General features: G+C 44.7%; 1 protein-coding gene across 17 annotated transcripts in view; it reads left to right on the top strand.

Moving 5' to 3' along the window:
* BCL2L13 (BCL2 like 13) overlaps window positions 1–21,266 on the top strand; it is a 98,004-nt gene that overhangs the window by 20,116 nt on the left and 56,622 nt on the right. The window contains exon 1 of one of the 17 annotated variants that reach the window (XM_021921344.2): window positions 13,459–13,478. The exons of the other annotated variants lie outside the window; for them this stretch is intronic. The gene's annotated coding sequence lies outside the window, so the exon portion shown is untranslated. Of the gene's footprint in view, window positions 1–13,458; window positions 13,479–21,266 lie in introns of those variants that run through there. 17 annotated transcript variants of the gene reach the window in all.

Here is a 21,266-nt window from a genome sequence, read left to right as displayed (position 1 = left end):
CCCGGGAGGTGCAGCTTGCAGTGAGCCGACATCGCGCCACTGCACTCCAGCCTGGGCTACAGAGTGAGATTCCGTCAGAAAACAAAACGAAACAAAAAAAAAACCCAAGAAACAAACCTGAAATGATGACAAGCAACAACAACAACATGGATTTCTAGTCTAGTTCTGAGAAGAGATGCACATGATGATAATGATACTACACTACAGCTTTATATGAAAATTAAAATCCCTTAGATATCTTCATTTATACAAACATTTATTTATTTTTATTTTATGTTTTTTGAGACAAGAGTCTTGCTATGTCGTCCAGGCTGGAGTGTAGTGGTCCCATCTTGGCTCACTGCATCCTCCACCTCCTGGGTTCAAGCGTTTCTTGAGTCTCAGCCTCCCGAGTAGTTGATACTACTGGCACGCGCCACTACACCCAGCTAATTTTTTTTTATTTTTTTTTATTTTTTGAGACGGAGTCTCGCTCTGTCGCCCAGGCTGGAGTGCAGTGGCCGGATCTCAGCTCACTGCAAGCTCCGCCTCCCGGGTTCACGCCATTCTCCGGCCTCAGCCTCCCGAGTAGCTGGGACTACAGGCGCCCGCCACCTCGCCCGGCTAGTTTACCCAGCTAATTTTTGTACTTTTAGTGGAGACGGGATTTCACCACGTTGGCCACGCTGGTCTCGAACTCTTGTTCTCAGGTGATCCCCCCCACCTTGGCCTCCCAATGTGCTGGGATTCCAGGCACGACTCATGGCGCCTGGCCTATACAAACATTTTAAAGTCAAGATCCACTAGTTGTGGGATGGAAAATATTGTTTAACAATGGTTTATTTCTGGATGTTTTTTCCCAAAGATATGTGCAGTTACGCATTTTCAAGAATGTTTGAAGAAACAATAATTGATTTTTTAATAAACTGACTAAAGACAATCCATTGTACCAGTTGAGGAACTTATTTTTGGAATGTATTTTTATAAATTGATCAGATTGACTTATTTCTACACTGATTGATTGATTGATTGATTGATTGAGGCAGAGCCTTGCTCTTCTGCCCAGGCTGGAGTGTAACAGTATGATCTCAGCTCACTGCAACCTCCACATTCTGGGCTCAGTCGATTCTCCTGCCTCAGCCTCCGAGTAGCTGGAACTATATGGTGGCCCGTGCCACCATACCTGGCTAATTTTTGTATTTTTAGTAGAGATGGGGATTTGCCACGTTGGCTGGACTGGTCTTGAACTCCGGACCTCAAGTGATCCACCCACTTTGGCCTCCCAAAGTGCTGGGATTACAGGTGTGAGCCACCACACCCAGTCTACATCTCATTTATTTAATTCAACTATTTCAACTTTTGCAATATTTTTTATTATTCCATTTCTTTTTTCTTATTTGTTTGCTCTTCTTTGTTTGAGACAGAGTCTCGCTCTTGTCAGGTGGGAGTGCAATGGCACGATCTCGGCTCACTGCAACCTCCACCTCCCGGGTTCAAGCAATTCTCCTGCTTCAGCCTCCCAAGTAGCTGGGACTATAGACGCATGCCACCACGCCCAGCTAATTTTTTTTTTTTTTTGTATTTTTTTAGTAGAGACGGGTCTTCACCATGTTGCCCAGGCTGGTCTTGAACTCCTGAGCTCGGGCAGTCTGCCTGCTTTGGCCTCCCAAAGTGCTAGGATTACAGGCATGAGCCTCTGCACCCGGCCCCATTTCTTTTTTCTTAACTTCTCTGGAGATAATGCTGGACATTTCATTTTGTTACCCAGGCTAGAGTGCAGTGGCACGTTCTCGGCTCACTGCAACTTCTGCCTCCTGGGTTCAAGCAATTCTCCTGCCTCAGCCCTGAGAGTAGCTGGGATTACAGGCACTCGCCACTGCCTCAGCCAATTTTTGTATTTTAGTAGAGACAGGGTTTCTATCTTGTCCAGGCTGGATCTTGAACTCCCAACTCCTCGATCCACCTGCCTCAGCCTCCCAAAGTGCTGGGATTACAGGTGTGGGCCACCATGCCTGGCCGACGTTTCAGTTTTTTTGAGGCAGAGTCTGCCAGGGAAGCCCAGGCTGATCTCAGTCATTGCACGCCACCTCCTGGAGCCACGCCTATTCTATTCACTGGAAGCTGGGACTACAGGCTCACTGACCGGCCTGCTGTTTTTGTATTTTTTAGAGACGGGTTTCATCGGGGTTAGTTAGGATGGTTCGACCTCGATCTGCCTGCTCAGCCTCCAGTGCTGATTGTTGAGCCACCGCCACCGGCTGACACTCAGTTTTAATGGTACTTTTAAAACTTCTTTAAGCTTTGTGGGCCAGCGTGGCCTGCCTGTAATCCCACTTTGGGAGGCCGACGTGGGTTGATCAATGCAGGTCAGGAGGATCGAGACGATCCTGGCTAATACGAAACCCCGCCTCTCTACTAAAAAATAAGCAAAAAACCAGCCGGGGTGGTGGCGGGTTTCTGTAGTCCCAGCTACCTCGAGGCTGAGGTGCAGGGAGAATGGCGTGAACCCGGGAGGCGGAGCTTGTAGTGAGCTGAGAGATCCCGCCACTGCAGACTCCAGCCTGGTGACAGATGAGACTCCGGCCTCAAAAAAAAAAAAAACTTTAAGCTAGTAAGGTTGTAAATCTTTTATGATAAAATTTCTCTAGGTGAAGGATAAAGGTTGAACCTCTGTCCCAGAGGTTCTTGAAGTGTCTGACAGTCAAAGGGCTGAACCTTTCCCCTCAGAAGCAATTACTTTTAATGCTTTTTGAGACCTTGCTATTTTAAATGATTGGCATTAGTACAAGTAAAAATGTACTATGTACATGTAAATAAGTAGAAATCCATCTGTCCTTAGAGATTTCACACTTACTATGACAAACTGCATAATTATGTGCCTGGCGTGGTGGCTCACACCAGTGATCCCAGCACTTTGGGATGCCAAGGCAGCTGGATCACCTGAGGCTGGGAATTCGAGACCAACTTGACCCACATGGAGAAACCCTGTCTCTACTAAAAATACAAAATTAGCTGGGCGTGGTGGCGGGCGCCTGTAATCCCAGCTACTCCGGAGGCTGAGGCAGGAGAATGGCGTGAACCTGGGAGTTGGAGGTTGCAGTGAGCCAAGATCGTGCCACTGCACTCCAGCCTGGATGACAGAGCGAGACTCCATCTCAAAAAACAAACAAACAAACATTTACTGAAACCTGAATTAGTCTTCTTCATTAGAATGTAACATCAGGTTTGGTGTCATGGCTCACACCTGTAGTCCCAACACTTTAGGAGGCCGAGGTGGGCCCATCACTTAAACCCACGAGTTCGAAACCAGCCTACATGGTGAAACCCCGCCTCTACAAAAAATAAAAATAAATTAGCTGGGTATGGTGGTGCGCACCACCATGCCCAGCTAATTTTTAAATTTTTTGTAAAGACAGGGTCTTGCAGTGTTGCCCAGGCTAGTCTCAAACTCGTGGGCTCAAGTGATCCTTCTGCCTCGGCCTTCCAAAGTGCTGGGATTACAGGGGTGAGCTATTACATCTGGCCTTCTTAAATATTCTTATCCATAAATTTCTACCACAGCAATGGAGGTAGCTATTATTTGTCTGCTGCCATTCTAGCTTAAGAGTGGGTAGAAGTAAGAATTCAGAAATGATGGAATTCAGTAGTAGGGATTACAGATGGTGTCCTAAGAAAGCTAGTGTAAATAATTAAATGTAACTAGTTGGTGTGTTCTACTTTTGAAAATTGAATCATATTTTAATGCCCTGACATAGGTGGCTATCTAAACAAAATTATATCAAAATGACTAAAAGCTCATAAAACATCATGCGATACCAAATATTTATAATCTCATCAAACTCACAGAGGAACTGTTCTTCTTTGTTTTCTAATCTTCATCAGTATATACAGTTTTATATAGTTGTAATCAATTGTGATTTTTACTTTGAAACATTTCATATTTACATGTTCTGTACTTCATCTTCCTTATTGTGTGTTTGAATGATTTCGTTTTATTATCTTTTACATTTTTACCTTTTCTTTTTGGACATGAAGTCTCACTCTGTTGCCCAGGTTGGAGTGGTGCAGTGGCATGATCTTGGCTCACAACAACCTCCACTATTCCTAGTTCAAGCGATTCTCCTGCTTCAGCCTCCTGTGTAGCTGGGATTACAGGTGCCTGCCACCACACCTGGCAAATTTTTTTTTTTTTTTTTTTTTTAATTGAGACGGAGTCTCGCTCTGTTGCCCAGGCTGGAGTGCAGTGGCACGATCTTGGCTCACTGCAAGCTCCACCTCCTAGGTTCAAGCGATCCTCCTGGCTCAGCCCCTTTAGTAGGTGAGATTACAGGCATGCACCACCATGCCTGGCTAATTTTTGTATTTTTAGGAGACACAGGGTTTCACCATGTTGGCCAATCTGGTCTCGAACTCCTGACCTCAGGTGATCCACCCGCCTCAGCCTCCCAAAGTGTTGGGATTACAGGTGTGAGCCTCTGCACCCAGCCATTTTTTTTGATTTTTAGTAGAAACGGGGATTTCACCGTGTTGGCCGGGATGGTCTCGATCTCCTGACCTTGTGATCCGCCCGCCTCAGCCTCCCAAAGTGCTGGGATTACAGGTGTGAGCCACCGCGCCTGGCCCAGGCCTCAGTTTTTAATTTGCTACCAGTGAGTTTTTATCCTTACTTGGTGTTTTCATGATGGTAGTTATTATCCTTTCACTTCCAGATGTACGACTTCCTAGACTATTTCTTGTAAGGCCAGTCTAGTGAATAATTCTTTCAAAGTTTGCTTGTCTACAAAAGACTATTTCACCTTCATTTCTATTTCTTTTTTCTTGAAACGGAGCCTCTCTCTATCACCGGATGGAAATGCAGGTGCTAACATCTCAGCTCACTGGAAGCTCCCAGTCCCCTGGGTTCACGCATTCCTCCTGCCCTCAGCCTTCCCGAGTAGCTGGGACTACAGGTGCCTCGCCACTCACGCCCCAGCCAATTTTTTTGTATTTTTTAGTAGAGAGGGAGGTTTCACCTGCGGTTAGCTTGTAGTATGGTCTCAATCTCCTGACCTTGTGATCCACCTGCCTCGGCCTCCCAAAGTGCTGGGATTACAGGCGTGAGCCACTGTGCCCAGCCCTCACCTTCATTTCTTAAGAATAGCTTCCTGGCTTAGGAAATTTTCTTCTGAGAAATCTGCTGTTTGTCTAATAGGGATTTCTTCCTTTCTTTTTTTAAAAAAGACGGAGTCTTGCTCCGTTGCCCAGGCTGGAGTGCAGTGGCGCAATCTCGGCTCTCTGCAAACTCCGCCTGCTGGGTTCAAGTGATTCTCCTGCCTCAGCCTCCCGAGTAGCTGGGACTACAGGTGCCTGCCACCACACCTGGCTAATTTTTTGTATTTTTTAATAGAGCCACGGTTTCACCATGTTAGCCAGGATGGGCTCAATTTCCTGACCTTGTGATCCGCCCGCCTCGGCCTCCCAAAGTGCTGGGATTACAGGCGTGAGCCACTGCACCCGGCCTAATAGGGATTCCTTCCTCTGTGACTTGACATTTGCTTTTTTAGAATTCTGTCTTTGACTTTTAACAGTTTGACTGTATTGTGCTTTGGAGAGGACCTTTTTTGGTTGAATCTATTTGAGACCCTTTCAGTGTCCTGGATCTGGATGTCCACATTTCTTTCAAGACTTGGGTAGTTTCTAGCTATTAATTCACAAAATAGGTTTAATAGGTTTTCTTTTTTTTTTTTTTTTTTTTTTTTGAGACGGACTCTCGCTCTGTAGCCCAGGCTGGAGTGCAGTGGCACAATCTCGGCTCACTGCAAGCTCCGCCTCCCGGGTTCACGCCATTCTCTGGCCTCAGCCTCCCGAGTAGCTGGGACTACAGACGCCCGCCACCTCGCCCGGCTATTTTTTGTATTTCTTAGTAGAGACGGGGTTTCACCGTGTTAGCCAGGATGGTCTCGATCTCCTGACCTCGTGATCCGCCCATCTCGGCCTCCCAAAGTGCTGGGATTACAGGCTTGAGCCACCGCGCCCCGCCACAAAATAGGTTTTCTATGCGTTTTCCCATCTCTCTTTGTTTTCAAACTGCCATTATTTAAATATTTGTTTGCTTAATCACATTCCATAGGTGTAGACTTTCTTTTCTTTTCTTTTCCCTCCCTTCCTTCCTTCCTTCCTTCCTTCCTTCCTTCCTTCCTTCCTTCCTTCCTTCCTTTCTTTCCTTTCTTTCCTTTCTTTCCTTTCTTTCCTTTCATTTTTGAGATGGAGTTCTGCTCCTGTTGCCAGGCTGGAGTGCATTAACATGATCTCGGCTCACTGCTACCTCCGCTTCCCGAGTTCAAGTGATTCTCCTGCCTCAGCCTTCCAAGTAGCTGGAATTACAGGTGCCCACAACCACGCCCAGCTAATTTTTGTATGTTTAGTAGAGATGGGGTTTCACCACATTGGCCAGGCTGGTCTTGAACTCCTGACCTCAGGTGATCTGCCCCCCTTGGCCTCCCAAAGTGCTGGGATTACAGGCGTGAGCCACTATGCCCGGCTTTTTATTCTTTTTTTGTTTGCTTGACTGGATTATTTCAAAACAGCTGTCTTCAAGTTTAGAAATTCTTCTGCTTGGCCAGGCCCAGTGCCTCATGCCTGTAATCCCAGCACTTTGGGAGGCCGAGGTGGGTGGATCATGAGGTCAAGAGATGGAGACCATCCTGGCCAACATGGTGAAACCCCGTCTCTACTAAAAATACAAAAATTAGCTGGGTGTGGTGTTGTGTGTCTGTAGTCCCAGCTACTCGGGAGGCCGAGGCAGGAGAATTGCTTGAACCCAGGAGGTAGAGGTTGCAGTGAGCTGAGATCACACCACTGGATTCCAGCTTGGTGACAGAGCGAGACTCCGTCTCAACAACAACAAAAAAAGAAACTCTTCTGCTTGTTCTATTCTATTGTTGAAGCTCTCAATTGTAGTTTTTATTTTATTCTTTGAGTTTTTCAGTTCCAGGATTTCTGTTTGGTTGTTTCTTATCTGTTTGTTGAATTTCCAATTAAGGTTATGAATTGTTTTTTGGATTTTGTTGAATTGTCTATCTGTATTCTCGTGTATCTCAGTGAGTTTCCTTAAGATCATTATTTTGAATTCCAGACATTTTATAGATTTCGTTTTCTTTGGGATCTGTTGTGTTTTTTTTGAGGGTTTTTTTTTTTTTTTTTTTTTTAAGACAGAGTCTCACTCTTGTCACCCAGGCTGGAGTCTGCAGTGATACAATCTTAGCTCTGCGACCTCTGCCTCCCAAGTACAAGTGATTCTCCTGCCTCAGCCTCTAGAGTAACTGGGATTACAGGCACCCACCACCACGCCCGGCTAATTTTTGCATTTTTAGTAGAGATGGGGTTTCACCATGTTGGCCAGACTGGTCTCAAACTCCTGACCTCAGGTGATCCACCCACCTCAGCCTCCCATAGTGCTGGGATTACAGGGGTGAGCCACTGCACCCGGCCCTTTTTTTTGAGTTTTATTTATTTATTTAGGTCTGTGTAGGAGACAAGCCTTGGGGATCTCTAGTTGGCTATTTTGATGACATCTTTTGCAGACAGAATTTTTTTCCACCTCAACATTGTATATCTGTGAGAGTTTGCTTGCTTTGTAGTTTTTATTTTGTTTTGTTTTTTAAATGTGGGTGTTGTTTTTAATACCATTTAAAGTAAACCCAACTACAGTATATCAGTATATTTGTATGTAAATACAGACATTGGTAGGCTAACCTTTTTTTTTTTTTTTTTGAGACAGAGTCTCGCTCTGCCACCCAGGCTGGAGTGCAGTGGCGTGATCTTGGCTCACTGCAAGCTCCGCCTCCCGGGTTCATGCCATTCTCCTGCCTCAGCCTCCCGAGTAGCTGGGACTACAGGCGCCCGCCACCTCGCCCGGCTAGTTTTTTTGTATTTTTTAGTAGAGACGGGGTTTCACCGTGTCAGCCAGGATGGTCTCGATCTCCTGACCTCGTGATCCGCCCGTCTCGGCCTCCCAAAGTGCTGGGATTACAGGCTTGAGCCACCGCGCCCGGCCTAATTTTGTATTTTTAGTAGAGACAGGGTTTCTCCATGTTGGTCAGGCTAGTCTCGAACTCCTGACCTCAAGTGATCCACCCGCCTCAGCCTCCCAAAGTGCTGGGATTACACGCATGAGCTACCGCACTCAGCTGGTAGGCTAACTTGGAGGGAAATATATTTTTCTTATTGCTGTCTTCTGTTACACTATCCTATTTGCTATCTAAAGGGAGATGTAGAACTTCTCCTATTCCATGCTGTTATAAATAGGATCTGCTGGAGCACTCATTGGTATAATGTAGATAGGGTTTGGTTTCAAGTTCATGAAGTAGTAAATGTTAGAAGAAGTGACTAAGGGAGCTGATGTTATTGATGACTCAGGATTTCTGTCACATTACATCTCTTTTATTTTTTAACTGAGTCATGTACTGGGTACAGACATTTATGTAAATAGTTAACTCATACATTTTTCCAGTACTAGTTTAGTCTTCCACTCTGCATTTTTGTGCTGAAAGTCAACCCTATTCAAAATTACACGTTCTGACTAGTAAAAGTCCTTCTTGCTAAGTAATAACCTTTATCGTGTTCAATTTAGCATATATTAATATGTGGCTCCTTGATATTGTGGTAATTAGCATGCATTTTCATAATAAGACATTTCTTTCGGAGGTCAGAAGAAGAGTAAGTTGATTTCTGTTCATTTGTAATGTGACAATCAGTTACATGTAGTTGTGATACTGGTTTGTTATTCCTCAACCATTAAGCAACTCCCCATTTCCCTCTCTTCCCAGCCCTTGGTAACCACTTTCCTACGTCTTTCTCAATGGATTTGAATATTCTAGGTACCTCATACCATATTTGTCCTTTGTGACTGGCTTATTTCACTTAACATTCATATTAGTTTGTATTCACACTGCTAATAAAGACATACGTGATACTGGGTAATTTATAAAGGAAAGAGGTTTAATGGACCCACAGTTCCACATGGCTGGGGAGGCCTCACAGTCATGATGGAAGGCAAAGGAGAAGCAAAGTGACGTCTTCTTACATGGCGACGGGCATGAGAGCGTGTGCAGGGGAACTCCCCTTTTATAAAACCATCAGATCGGCTGGGCGCGGTGGTTCACGCCTGTAATCCCAGCACTTTGGGAGGCTGAGGCGGGTGGATCACGAGGTCAGGAGTTCAAGGCCAGCCTAAGATGGTGAAACCCCGTCTCTACTAAAAATACAAAAAAATTAGCCAGGCGTGGTGGCATGCGCCTGTAATCCCAGCTACTCCGGAGCCTGAGGCAGAGAATTGCTTAAACCTGGAGGGGCGGAGGTTGCAGTGAGCTGAGATTGCGCCACTGCACTCCAGCCTGGGCTACAGAGGGAGAATCCGTCTCAAAAAAAAAAAAAAAAACCCATCAGATCTTATGCGAGACTTATTCACTATCACGAGAATGACCCACCCCCATGATTGAATTGCTTCCCACCAGGCCCTTCCCATAACATGGGAATTATGGAAGCTGCAATTCAAGATGAGATTTAGGTGGGGACATAGCCAAATCATATCATTCCACCCTGACCCCTCCCAAATCCCATGTCCTCACATATCAAAACCAATCATGCCTTCCCAGCAGTCCCCCAAAGTCTTAACTCATTTCAGGATTTACTCAAAAGTCCTCAGTCCAAAGTCTCATCTCTGAGACAAGGTGAGTCCCTCCACCTATGAGCCTGTAGAATCAAAAACAAGTTAGTTAGTTCCTAGATACAATGGAGGTAACCACACTGGGTAAATACCCATTCTAGTGGGAGAAACTGGCCAAAACGAAGGGGATACAGGCCCTATGCAAGTCTGAAATCCAGTGGGGCAGTCAAATCTTTTCTTTATTTTTACTTTTATTTTTTTTTTGAGGCAGAGTCTTGCTCTGTCACCCAGGCTAGTGTGCAGTGGCGCGATCTCAGCTCACTGCAGACTCCACCTCCCAGGTTCAAGCAGTTCTCCACCTCAGTCTCCCCAGTAGCTGGGATTACAGGTACCCACCACCACGTCCACTAATTTTTGTGTTTTTTTTTTTTTTTTAGTAGAGATGGGGTTTCACCATCTTGGCCAGGCTGGTCTTCAACTCCTGACCTCATGATCCACCCACCTCAGCCTTCCAAAGTGCTGGGATTACAGGCGTGAGCCACCGTGCCCAGCCGGCAGTCAAATCTTAAAGCTCCAAAATGACCTCCTTTGACTCCATGTCTCACATCCAGGTTGTGCTGATGCAAGAGGTGGGTTCCCATGGCCTTGGGGAGCTCCACCTATGTGGCTTTGCAGCATATAGTCACCCCCCTCCCCGGCTCCTATCACAGACTGGCATTGAGTGTCTGTGGCTCTTTCAGGCGCACAGTGCAAGATGTCAGTGGGTCTACCATTCTGGGGTCTAGAGAACAGTGGCCGCCTTCTCACAGCTCCCCTAGGCAGTGCCTCAGTGGGGACTCTGTGTGTAGGTTCCTACCCCACATTTCCCTTCTGCACTGCCCTAGCAGAGGTTCTCCATGAGGGCTCCGCCCCTGCAGGACACCTCTGCCTGAACATCCAGGCATTTCCATATGTCCTCTGAAATCTAGGCAGAGGTTCCCAAACCTCAGTTCTTGACTTGTGTGCACCTGCAGGCTCAACACCATGTGGAAACTGCCAAAGCTTAGGACTTTCACCCTCTGAAACCATTTTTCGAGCTGTACCTTGGCCCCTTTAGCCACGGCAGGAGTGGCTAGGATGCAGGGCACCAAGTCCAGAGGCTGCACACAGGAAGAGGGGGGCCCTGGCCCTGGCCCTGATCCAGGAAACTATTTTTCCCTCCTAGGACTGTGATGGGAGGAGCTGCTTCGAAGGTCTCTGCCATGCCTTGGAGACATTTTCTCCATTGTCTTGGCAATTAGCATTTGGCTCCTTGTTACTGATGCAAATTTCTGCATCAGGCTTGAATTTCTCCCCAGAAAATGGGGTTTTCTTTTCCACTGCATCATCAGACTGCAAATTTTTCAAACTTTTATGTTCTGCTTCCTCTTGAAGCTTTGTTGCTCAGAAATTTCTTCTGCCAGATATCCTAAATCATCTCTCTCAAGTTTAAAGTTCCACAGATCTCTAGGGCAGGGGCAAAACGCCACCAGTCTCTTTGCTAAAATATAGCAAGAGTCACCTTTGTTCCAGTTCCCAATAAGTTCCTTATCTCCATCTGAGACCACCTCAACTTGGACTTTATCGTCCATATCACTGTCAGCATTTTGGTCAAAACCATTCAACAAGTCTCTAGGAAGTTCCAGACTTTTCCCACATTTTCCCGTTGTCTTCTGAGCCTTCCACACTGTTCCAACTTCTGCCTGTTTGTTACCCATTTCCAAAGTTGCTTCACATTTTCGGGTATGTTTATAGTGGCGCCCCACTCCCAGTACCAATTTTCTGTATTAGTCCGTTCTCACACTTTTAATAATGACATACCCGAGACTGGATAATTTATAAAGGAAAGATTTAATGGACTCACGCTTTCATATGGCTGGGGAGGCCTCACAATCATAGCAGAAGGCAAAAAAGAAGCAAAGGCATGTCTTACATGGTGGCAGGCCTGAGAGCGTGTGCAAGGGAACTCCCTTTTTATAAAACCATCAGATTCATGAGACTTATTCACTACCATGAGAACAGTATGGGGGAAATCACCCCCATGATTTGTTTGTTTCCACCTGGCCCCACCCTTGACACGTGGGGATTATTACAATTCAAGGTGAGATTTGGGTGCGGACACAGCCAAACCGTATTTGCACAATATTTTCAAGATTCATCTATGTCACAGCATAAATAACCTTCCTATCAGCAGTGTACAGAGGTTCTCATTTCTCCATATTCTTACCAACATTTGTTTTCTGTTTTTTTAGTAGTAACCATCCTAAAGGTTGTGAAGTGGTGCCTTATTGTGGTAGCTTATTTCTTTTTATTGTTGAATAATATGACGTTGTATGGATGTGCCATAGTTTATCGAGTCACCTTTGAAGAACATCTCAGTTCCTTCCAAGTTTTGGCAATTATGAATAAACGTTCGCGTGTAGGTTTTTGTGTGTATGTAAGTTTTCAACTCATTTGGGTTAATACCAGGGAGCACAGCTGCTGGGTCGTGTGGTAAAAAGAGTTTATTTTGTTTTAAAAGGAATTGCTAAACTGTCTTATGAAGTGATTATGTCATTTTGCTTCCTGCCAACAATATATGTAAGAGTTTCTCCATCTCTGCCAGCATAGCTATTCTAGTGGATGTGCTGTAATCTCATTGAGTGTATCTCATTGTGGTTTTATTTTTAATTTTAATTTTAAAATTTATTTTATTTTTACTTTTAATTTTTAAAAATTTTTGAGTACATAGTAGGTGTATATATTTATGGGGTACATAAGATATTTTAATACAGGCATGCAATGAGAAATAAGCACGTCATAGGGAATGGGGTATCCGTCCCTCAACATTTATCTATCCGTCCCTCAACATTTATCTTTTGAGTTACGAACAATTCAGTTACCCTTTAAGTTATTTTCAAATGTACAATTAAGGGGCTGTTGAATAGTAGGTCTTAGTCATTCTTTATTTCTTTTTTTTAACCCATTAACCATCCCCACCTCCTGTTGTCCCCCAGACCCCCATTACCCTTCTTAGTTCGGGTAACCATCCTTACATTCTCTGTGTCCATGAGTTCAGTTGTTTCTTTACATCTCAGAAATAAGCGAGAACATGTAATGTTTGTCTTTCTGTGCCTGGCTTATTTAACTTAACACAATGACCTCCAGTTCTATCCATGTTGTCATGTTGTTGCAATGACAGTACCTCGTTCTTTTTTTTTTTTTTTTTTTTTTTTTGAGACAGGGTCTTGCTCTGTTCCCCAGGCTGGAGTGCAGTGGCATGATCTCAGCTTACTGCAACCTCTGCCTCCTGGGTCCCGGTTCAAGCAATTCTCCTAGTTCAGCCTCCTTAGTAGCTGGGGTTACAGGCATGTGCCAACATGCCCAACTAATTTTTGTATTTTTAGTAGAGACGGGGTTTCACCATGTTGGCCAGGCTGTTCTTGAACTCCTGACCTTGTGATCCTCCTGCCTCAGCCTCCCAAAGTGCTGGGATTACAGGTGATCTCATTCTTTTTTATGCCTGAATAGTACTCCATTGTCTATATGTACCACATTTTCTTTATCCATTCATCTGTTTATGGACACTTAGGTTGCTTCCAAACCTTGACTGTTGTAAACAGTGCTGCAGCAAACATAGGAGTGCAGATAGCGCTTTGATGTACTGATTCCTTTTTTTGGGTATATACCTAGCAGTGAGATTGCTGGATCATATGGTAGCTCAAGTTTTAGTTAGTGTTTTTTCTTCCCCCCCACAGGTTGAAGTGCAATGGCACAGTCTCGGCTCACTGCAACCTCCGCCGCCTGGGTTCAAGCGATTCTCCTGCCTCAGCCTGCTGAGTAGTTGGGATTACAGGTGCCCACCACCATGCCCGGCTAATTTTTGTATTTTTAGTAGAGACGGGATTTCACCATGTTTGTCAGGCTAGTCTCAAACTCCTGACTTCAGGTGATCCGCCCGCCTCAGCCTCCCAAAGTGCTGGGATTACAGGCATGAGCCACTGCGCCCGGCCTTCTTGAGTTTTTAAAAATTGAGTTGTAAGAAGTCTTTGTTGTTGTTGTTGTTGTTGAGACAGAGTCTAGCTCTGTTGCCCAGGCTAGAGTATAGTGGTGTGGTCTCTGTTGCCCAGGCTAGAGTATAGTGGTGTGGTCTCAGCTCACTGCAACCTCAGCCTCCCAGGTTCAAGCGATTCTCCTGCCTCCGCCTCCTGAGTAGCTGGGATTATAGGTGTCTGCCACCATACCTGGCTAATTTTTGTATTTTTAGTAGAGACGGAGTTTTATCATGTTGGCCGAGTTATTCTGGAACTCCTGACCTCTATTGATCTGCCCTCCTTGGCCTCACAAAGTGTTGGGATTACAGGTGTGAGCCACAGTGGGCAGTTGTAAGAATTCTTCATATGTTTTGATTACCAGATTCTTATCAGATACATGATTTCAAGATATTTTCATTCATGCTGTAGTTTGTCTTTTTACTTTCTTGGCGGTATCCTTTGACATACAAACATTTTTAATTTTGGTGATTTCCAGTTTGTCTGTGTTTTCTTTTTTTTTTTCTTTTTTCTTGAGAGCATGAGGAAGGGCTTGTAGTTACCAATTCTTTTTTTTTTTTTTTTTTTTTTGAGACGGAGTCTATCTGTGTTGCCCAAGCTGGAGTGCAGTGGTGCTATCTTGGCTCATTGCCACCTCTGTCACCCAGGTTCAAGCAATTCTCCCACCTCAGCCTCCTGAGTAGCTGGGATTACAGGGGCACACCACCACGCCTTGCTAATTTTTTGTATTTTTAGTAGAGATGGGGTCTCACCATGTTGGCCAGGCTGGTCTTGAACTCCTGACCTCAGATGATCCGCCCACCTCAGCCTCCCAGAGTGCTGGGATTACAGGCGTGAGCCACCGCACCATGCCTGTCTATGTTTTCTTTATTATACTTTGAGTATCTTATCTAAGAAACCATTGCCTAATACAAGATCATGTACATTTTCACCTGTGTTTCCTTCTGAGAATTTTATAGTTTTAGCTCTTAAATTTAGGTCTTTGATCTGTTTTTTTTGTTGTTGTTGTTTTTGTTTTTTTTCCTGAGATGGAGTCTTGTTCTGTCGCCCAGGCTGGAGTGCAGTGGCGCTATCTCAGCTCACTGCAACCTCCACCTTCCTGGGTTCAAGCGATTCTCCTGCCTCAGCCTCCTGAGTAGCTGGGATTACAGGCATGCACCACAGCCGTGCACCACGATGCCAGGCTAATTTTTGTATTTTTAGTAGGGACGGGGTTTCACCATGTTGGCCAGGCTGGTCTTGAACTCCTGACCTCATGCTGCCCGCCTCGATCTCCCAAGGTGTTGGGATTACAGGCGTGAGCCACTGTGCCTGGCCTGATCTGTTTTGAGTTAATTTTTACATATGGTTTGAAGTAGGGATTCAGATAAATTCTTCTGCATAGTACTGTGGTTTCAGTGTCTCCTCAAATTCATGTTGTAACTTAGCTCCCAATGTGGCAGTATTAGGAGATGGGGCCTTTTAGAGGTGATTGCATCTTGAGCACGTTGTCCTTGTCTTAGTTCATTTATATTGCTGTAAAGGAATACCTGAGGCTGGGTAATTTATAAAGAAAAGAAGTTTATTTGGCTCCTGTTTCTTTCTTTTTATTTTATTTTATTTTTTTATTTTTTTTGTGAGATGGAGTCTCGCTCTGTCGCCCAGGCTGGAGTGCAGTGGCCTGATCTTGGCTCACTGCAAGCTCCGCCTCCTGGGTTCACGCCATTGTCCTGCCTCAGCTTCTGAGTAGCTCGGACTACAGGCGCCCGCCACCACGCCTGGCTAATTGTTTTAGTATTTTTAGTAGAGGTGGGGTTTCACCGTGTTAGCCAGGCTGGTCTGCATCTCCTAACCTCGTGATCCGCCCACCTCGGCCTCCCAAAGTGCTGGGATTACAGGCGTGAGCCACGGTGCCCTGACTCTTGGTTCTTCAGGCTGTATAAGAGGCATGGCGCTCGTGTCTGCATCTGGTGAGGGCCTCAAACTGCGTCCACTCATGGTGAAAAGGGGAAGCTCATGTGTGCAGAGATCAAATGACAAGAGGCGAGTGAGAAAAGGAAGGGAGGTGCCATGCTCTTTTTAACAGCTAGTTCCGGCAGAAACTAAATGAGCAGGAACTCACTGAGAACCTTGAGGACGGTACCAGGTCATCCATGAGGGATCCACTCCAGTGACCCAAACATCTCCCATTAATCCCCACCTCCAACATTTGGGACCAGCTCTCAACATGAGGTTTGGAGGGGTTAAACATAGTAGCGGTTACAGATAGATTGATCCATTCGTGGGTTAATGGATTACTGAGTTATGTGAGTGGAACCGGCGACTTTATTAGAAGAGGAAGAGAGATCAGGAGCTCACACATTAGCATGCTCAGCCCCCTGGCCATGTAATACTCTGTGCTGCCTTAGGTCTCTGGGGTCAAAGGCAGCCCCTCAACCTTGGACTTTTCAGCCTCCAGAACTGTGAGAAATAAATTCCTTTTCTTTATAAACTATCCAGTTGCAGGTATTCTTTCATATATTAAAGAAAATGGATGAATACACATGGGGATCTCTAGTTGTCTCAGCACCATTCGTTGAAAAGTTATTGTTTGGGCCGGGCACGGTGGCTCAAGCCTGTAATCCCAGCACTTTGGGAGGCCGAGACGGGCGGATCACGAGGTCAGGAGATCGAGACCATCCTGGCTAACACGGTGAAAACCCGTCTCTACTAAAAAAAATACAAAAAACTAGCCAGGCGAGGTGGCGGGCGCCTGTAGTCCCAGCTACTCGGGAGGCTGAGGCAGGAGAATGGCATGAACCCGGGAGGCGGAGCTTGCAGTGAGCTGAGATCTGGCCACTGCAGTCCAGCCTGGGCGACAGAGCGAGACTCCGTCTCAAAAAAAAAAAAAGAAAAGAAAAGTTCTTCTTTCTCCCTTTGATTGACCTTGGTACCTTTCTCAAAAATCAGTGGACCGTAGATGTATGAATTTATTTTTCCCTTCTCAATTCAATATCATTGGTCTGTATACCTGTTGTTATACCATACTATCTTTATTGCTGTAGCTTTGTAGTAAACTTTGAAATTATGAAGTGTGAGCCCTTCAACTTTGTTCTTCCTTTTCCAGAATTTCTTTGACTATTCTGTGTCTCTCACAATTCCATATTAATTTTAGGATTGGCTTGTCTGTTTCTGGAAAAAACATAGTTGGAATTTTGATGGGAATTACATTGAATGTGTAAATCAATTTGGGGTGTCCTGCCATCTCAAATCAGCTTTTTTTTTTTTTTTTTTTTTTTAAGACAGAGTTTCGCTCTTGTTGCCCAGGTTGGAGTGCAGTGGTGCGATCTTGGCTCACTGCAACCTCTGCTTCCCAGGTTCGAGTATTTCTCCTGCCTCAGCCTCCCAAGTAACTGGGATTATAGGCACGCGCCATCATGCCTGGCTAATTTTGTGTTTTTAGTAGAGATAGGGTTTCTCCATGTTGGTCAGGCTGGTCTCGAATTTCCGACCTCCCAAAGTGTTGGGATTACAGGCGTGAGCCACTGCGCCTGGCTCAAGTCAGCTTTTCAAGGCAGATTTGTATAACCCAATTTGAAATTGAGCCATAATATTTCCAGAGATGTGTACTGTTTCATTCTTATCTTAGCTTTTCTGTCAGGAACAGGAGATGATTGATCTCAACCACTATGAAGCCAGACCTTGGGTGGTGCATGGTGGAATTCTGCATTCTTTTCCCTCAGATCTGTCCTCCATCAGTCTATCTCCCAATCTGCAGGATGCTTAGGGGGTAAGGTAACACTAGAACATGAAAACTGCAATCATGATTGGCTTTCTGGAATTTGGTTATTTAAAACAAAACAAAAAAAGGGCTGGGCATGGTGGCTCCCACCCATAATCCCAGCACTCTGGGAGGCCGAGGCAGGCAGATCATGAGGTCAAGAGATCAAGACCATCCCGGCTAACATGGTGAAACCCCATCTCTATTAAAAATACAAAAAAATTAGCCAGGAGTGGTGGCACGTGCCTGTAGTCCCAGCTACTCAGGAGGCCAAGGCAGGGGAATCACTTGAACCTGGGAGGCAGAGGTTGGAGTGAGCTGAGTTCCCGCCATGCATTCCATTCTGGACAACAGAGTGAGGCTACATCTTAAAAAAAAAAAAAAAAAAAAAAAAAATCATGTTCTTTTATTTATTTTTTTGTAGAGACGTTTGTTCAACCATGTTCCTCAGGCTGGTCTCAAAACTTCTGAGCTCAGGTGATCTTTGTGCCTTAGCCTCCCAAAGTGGGAGGGCCAAACATCTGGTTTCTTTTCTTTTTTTGTTTTTTTTTTTTTTTTGAGACAGAGTCTCACACTCTTGCCCAGCCTGGAGTGCAGTGGTGCAATCTCTGTTCACTGCAGCCTCCGCTTTCTGGGTTCAAGCAATTCTCATGCCTCAGTCTCCTTAGTAGCTAGGATTATAGGAGCGTGCCACCATGCACAGCCAATTTTTGTATTTTTAGTAGAGATGTGATTTCACCATGTTGGCCAGGCTGCTGTCAAACTCCTGACGTCAGGTGATCCGCTCGCCTTGGCCCCGCAAAATGCTGGGATTACAGGCATGAGCCACTGTGTCCAGCCAACATCTGGTTTCTTAATTGCTGGTCCAGTAAGGTATATTTTGAAGTATTTATTTTTGCTATTTAATGAACAATTGAACCATTCTGTCAATATGTTCAATGGACCTTTTTGATTTGATTGTAATTATTTGCACTGTCTAGAATGTTATTTGCAAGGCTAATTGCCTGAATACTTGATAAAACAAAGATCATGGAGCTTTACCCTAGACCTACAGGACCAGATACTGCATGCTAGGACCTGAAATCTATAATTTAATGTGTTTTATAGGTAATTTAAATGTGTCTCCAGTTTGGGGAACCATAGATTCAGAAAGTATTTTGCTCTGGGAGCTCTAGTCCTTTCAACTTGGCTAAACTTGTTAATCTTCTATTCACTTTGATAGCTCTGAATGAATTTCAGGGCTGGAATATAATGATTACTGACTCACTTGGCTTCGTTTGAAACTGAAGTGGGTGGGATTTAGTGTGCTAAAGTCTGTTTATCTTTGAAATATTTGTCTCTCGGTTTACAGTCCAGGATTTATGCAGCATTGGCCCTACTGTGTAGCTCTGTGCTTTAGAAAACCTAGGTGGAGAGGATTAATTAAATGCAAATCACTGAATCTATCTGTGTCACTGGTCAGCTAAATAAATAGCCTTTGTGTCCTAACAGCAGCAGACATTTTCTGGTTTAGGTTTTCCACATGGTTTATTATGAAGTATGACAACTTGTCGTGTGTAATCAGCATCACCTTAGTCTCATGAGAATAAGCTCTCCTTTAATCAGCTGCTTTTCTTTAATCTGGTGGGGTGAGTGAGGCGTATGGTAACCATGACATTTTTGTCATTTGCTTTGTGGGATTGCAGTGGTATTGATGGTGGTGTGATCGGATGTGTGGGTGTATGTATGTTTTGGGTATGTAGATTTTCCAAAAAGGGGCAGAGGACAGATGGCAGATAAAGCATTCATGTATTCCTTGTCACTGTGCATCAAAAATTATAGTCATGTGTCCTGGGAGTCAGTAATAATTTTATTTACCAGAATATGTAGTTTCTAATGTTATTTCTCTGTGATTTATTAGAACTTGGGCTAGTCATTAAATTCGCTGAAGTCTCATATTCTTCATGTAATGAGGATAGACTTGACAGCCTTTACAGACTATAAACCTAAATTTAAAGTTTCTATGATTCAGTCACTGATTAAACTCTCATAAGTACGCAAGTAATAGTGAAGGTCTTATTCTTTCCATTCCTGGTTCTCAGTATTCTCCATAATGATTCATCGCCATAAATAAATGCTCTATTTATCTTCCTATCTGTGCAGTTGGTCTGTTCTCATATTTGCCCAATGTAATATGACTTCTCATTTTATTTCTTTTTTGAGACAGAGTCTCACTCTGTTGCCGAGGCTGGAGTGCAGTGGTGCAATCTGGGCTCACTGCAAGCTCCGCCTCCCGGGTTCATGCCATTCTCCTGCCTCAGCCTCCCGAGTAGCCAGAATTACAGGCACCACTACCACGCCTGGCTATTTTTTATTTTTATTTTTTCTGTTTTTAGTAGAGACAGGGCTTCACTGTGTTAGCCAGGATGGTCTTGATCTCCTGACCTCGTGATCCTCCTGCCTCGGCCTCCCAAAGTGCTGGGATTACAGGTGTGAGCTACCGCGCCCAGCCTTATTTCTTTTACCTTTTGTCATTTGAGCTAGCCTCAAAATATACTGATAACTTTGTATTTTTTATTTATTTGTATTTTTAAGCTACACCTGCTGGAATGGGAACTTTGTATTTTTTTATTCCTCTGAATTTATTTATAATTCTTATTTTATTGTGTTTTTTTAAGTGTCTCTTCTCCCTAGCAAGGTTACCATGTATACATAAGAATACATTGAGCTTGTTGTCTGTACATATACATCTATACATTGTAACTCTTTATCATAGTAGATAGTGGTAGCTATCAAGTATTTGAGTATTTTTTTTTTTTTTTTTGAGACGGAGTCTCGCTCTGTCACCCAGGCTGGAGTGCAGTGGCCGGATCTCAGCTCACTGCAAGCTCCGCCTCCCGGGTTTACGCCATTCTCCTGCCTCAGCCTCCCGAGTGGGTGGGACTACAGGCGCCTGCCACCACGCCCGGCTAAGTTTTTGTATTTTTAGTAGAGACGAGGTTTCACTGTGTTAGCCAGGATGGTCTCGATCTCCTGACCTCGTGATCCGCCCGTCTCAGCCTCCCAAAGTGCTGGGATTACAGGCTTGAGCTACCGCGCCCGGCCTTGAGTATTTTTTTAGTCCATGTTTCACACAAGTCTAGGACAAAGGAAGTATATCCCAAAGTGTTTGTAATCAGATTAGAATAATGATAATAAAGTATAAAATCATCAAACAGCATAGGATAATGTATGTTTAAATGTTCAGCTTTGTGGCACAGACTAAATGTATAAATGTTTCAGGTCAGTGATAGACCGGTGAACATAGTAGTCATTGAAGACATTTTTTTTTTTTTTTTGAGACGGAGTCTCGCTGCGTCGCCCAGGCTGGAGTGCAGTGGCCGGATCTCAGCTCACTGCAAGCTCCGCCTCCCGGGTTCACGCCATTCTCCTGCCTCAGCCTCCCGCGTAGCTGGGACTACAGGCGCCCGCCACCACGCCCGGCTAATTTTCTTGTATTTTTTAGTAGAGACGGGGTTTCACTGGGTTAGCCAGGATGGTCTCGATCTCCTGACCTCATGATCCGCCCGTCTCGGCCTCCCAAAGTGCTGGGATTACAGGCTTGAGCCACCGCGCCCAGCCATTGAAGACATTTTGAATTAGAGAGTTAAACTGGTTTTTCAAGGGTAGACAGAATTGGAATTATCAGGAAACAGAAGGACAGTTTATGTTAAGCAAAAATGTAGAATAATATATTTGAGGTTTTTGTTTGTTTTATTTTGTTTTTTAGCAATAGGTTCTTGCTGGCCGGGGACAGTGGCTTACGCATTTTGGGAGACCGAGGTCGGCGAATCACGAGGTCAGGAGTTCAAGGCCAGCCTGGCCAACATAGTGA

Source organism: Papio anubis, chromosome 16, assembly GCF_008728515.1.
Source record: "Papio anubis isolate 15944 chromosome 16, Panubis1.0, whole genome shotgun sequence".
NCBI classification, from domain to species: domain Eukaryota; kingdom Metazoa; phylum Chordata; class Mammalia; order Primates; family Cercopithecidae; genus Papio; species Papio anubis.
This window is presented reverse-complemented; position numbering and strand designations above follow the sequence as displayed.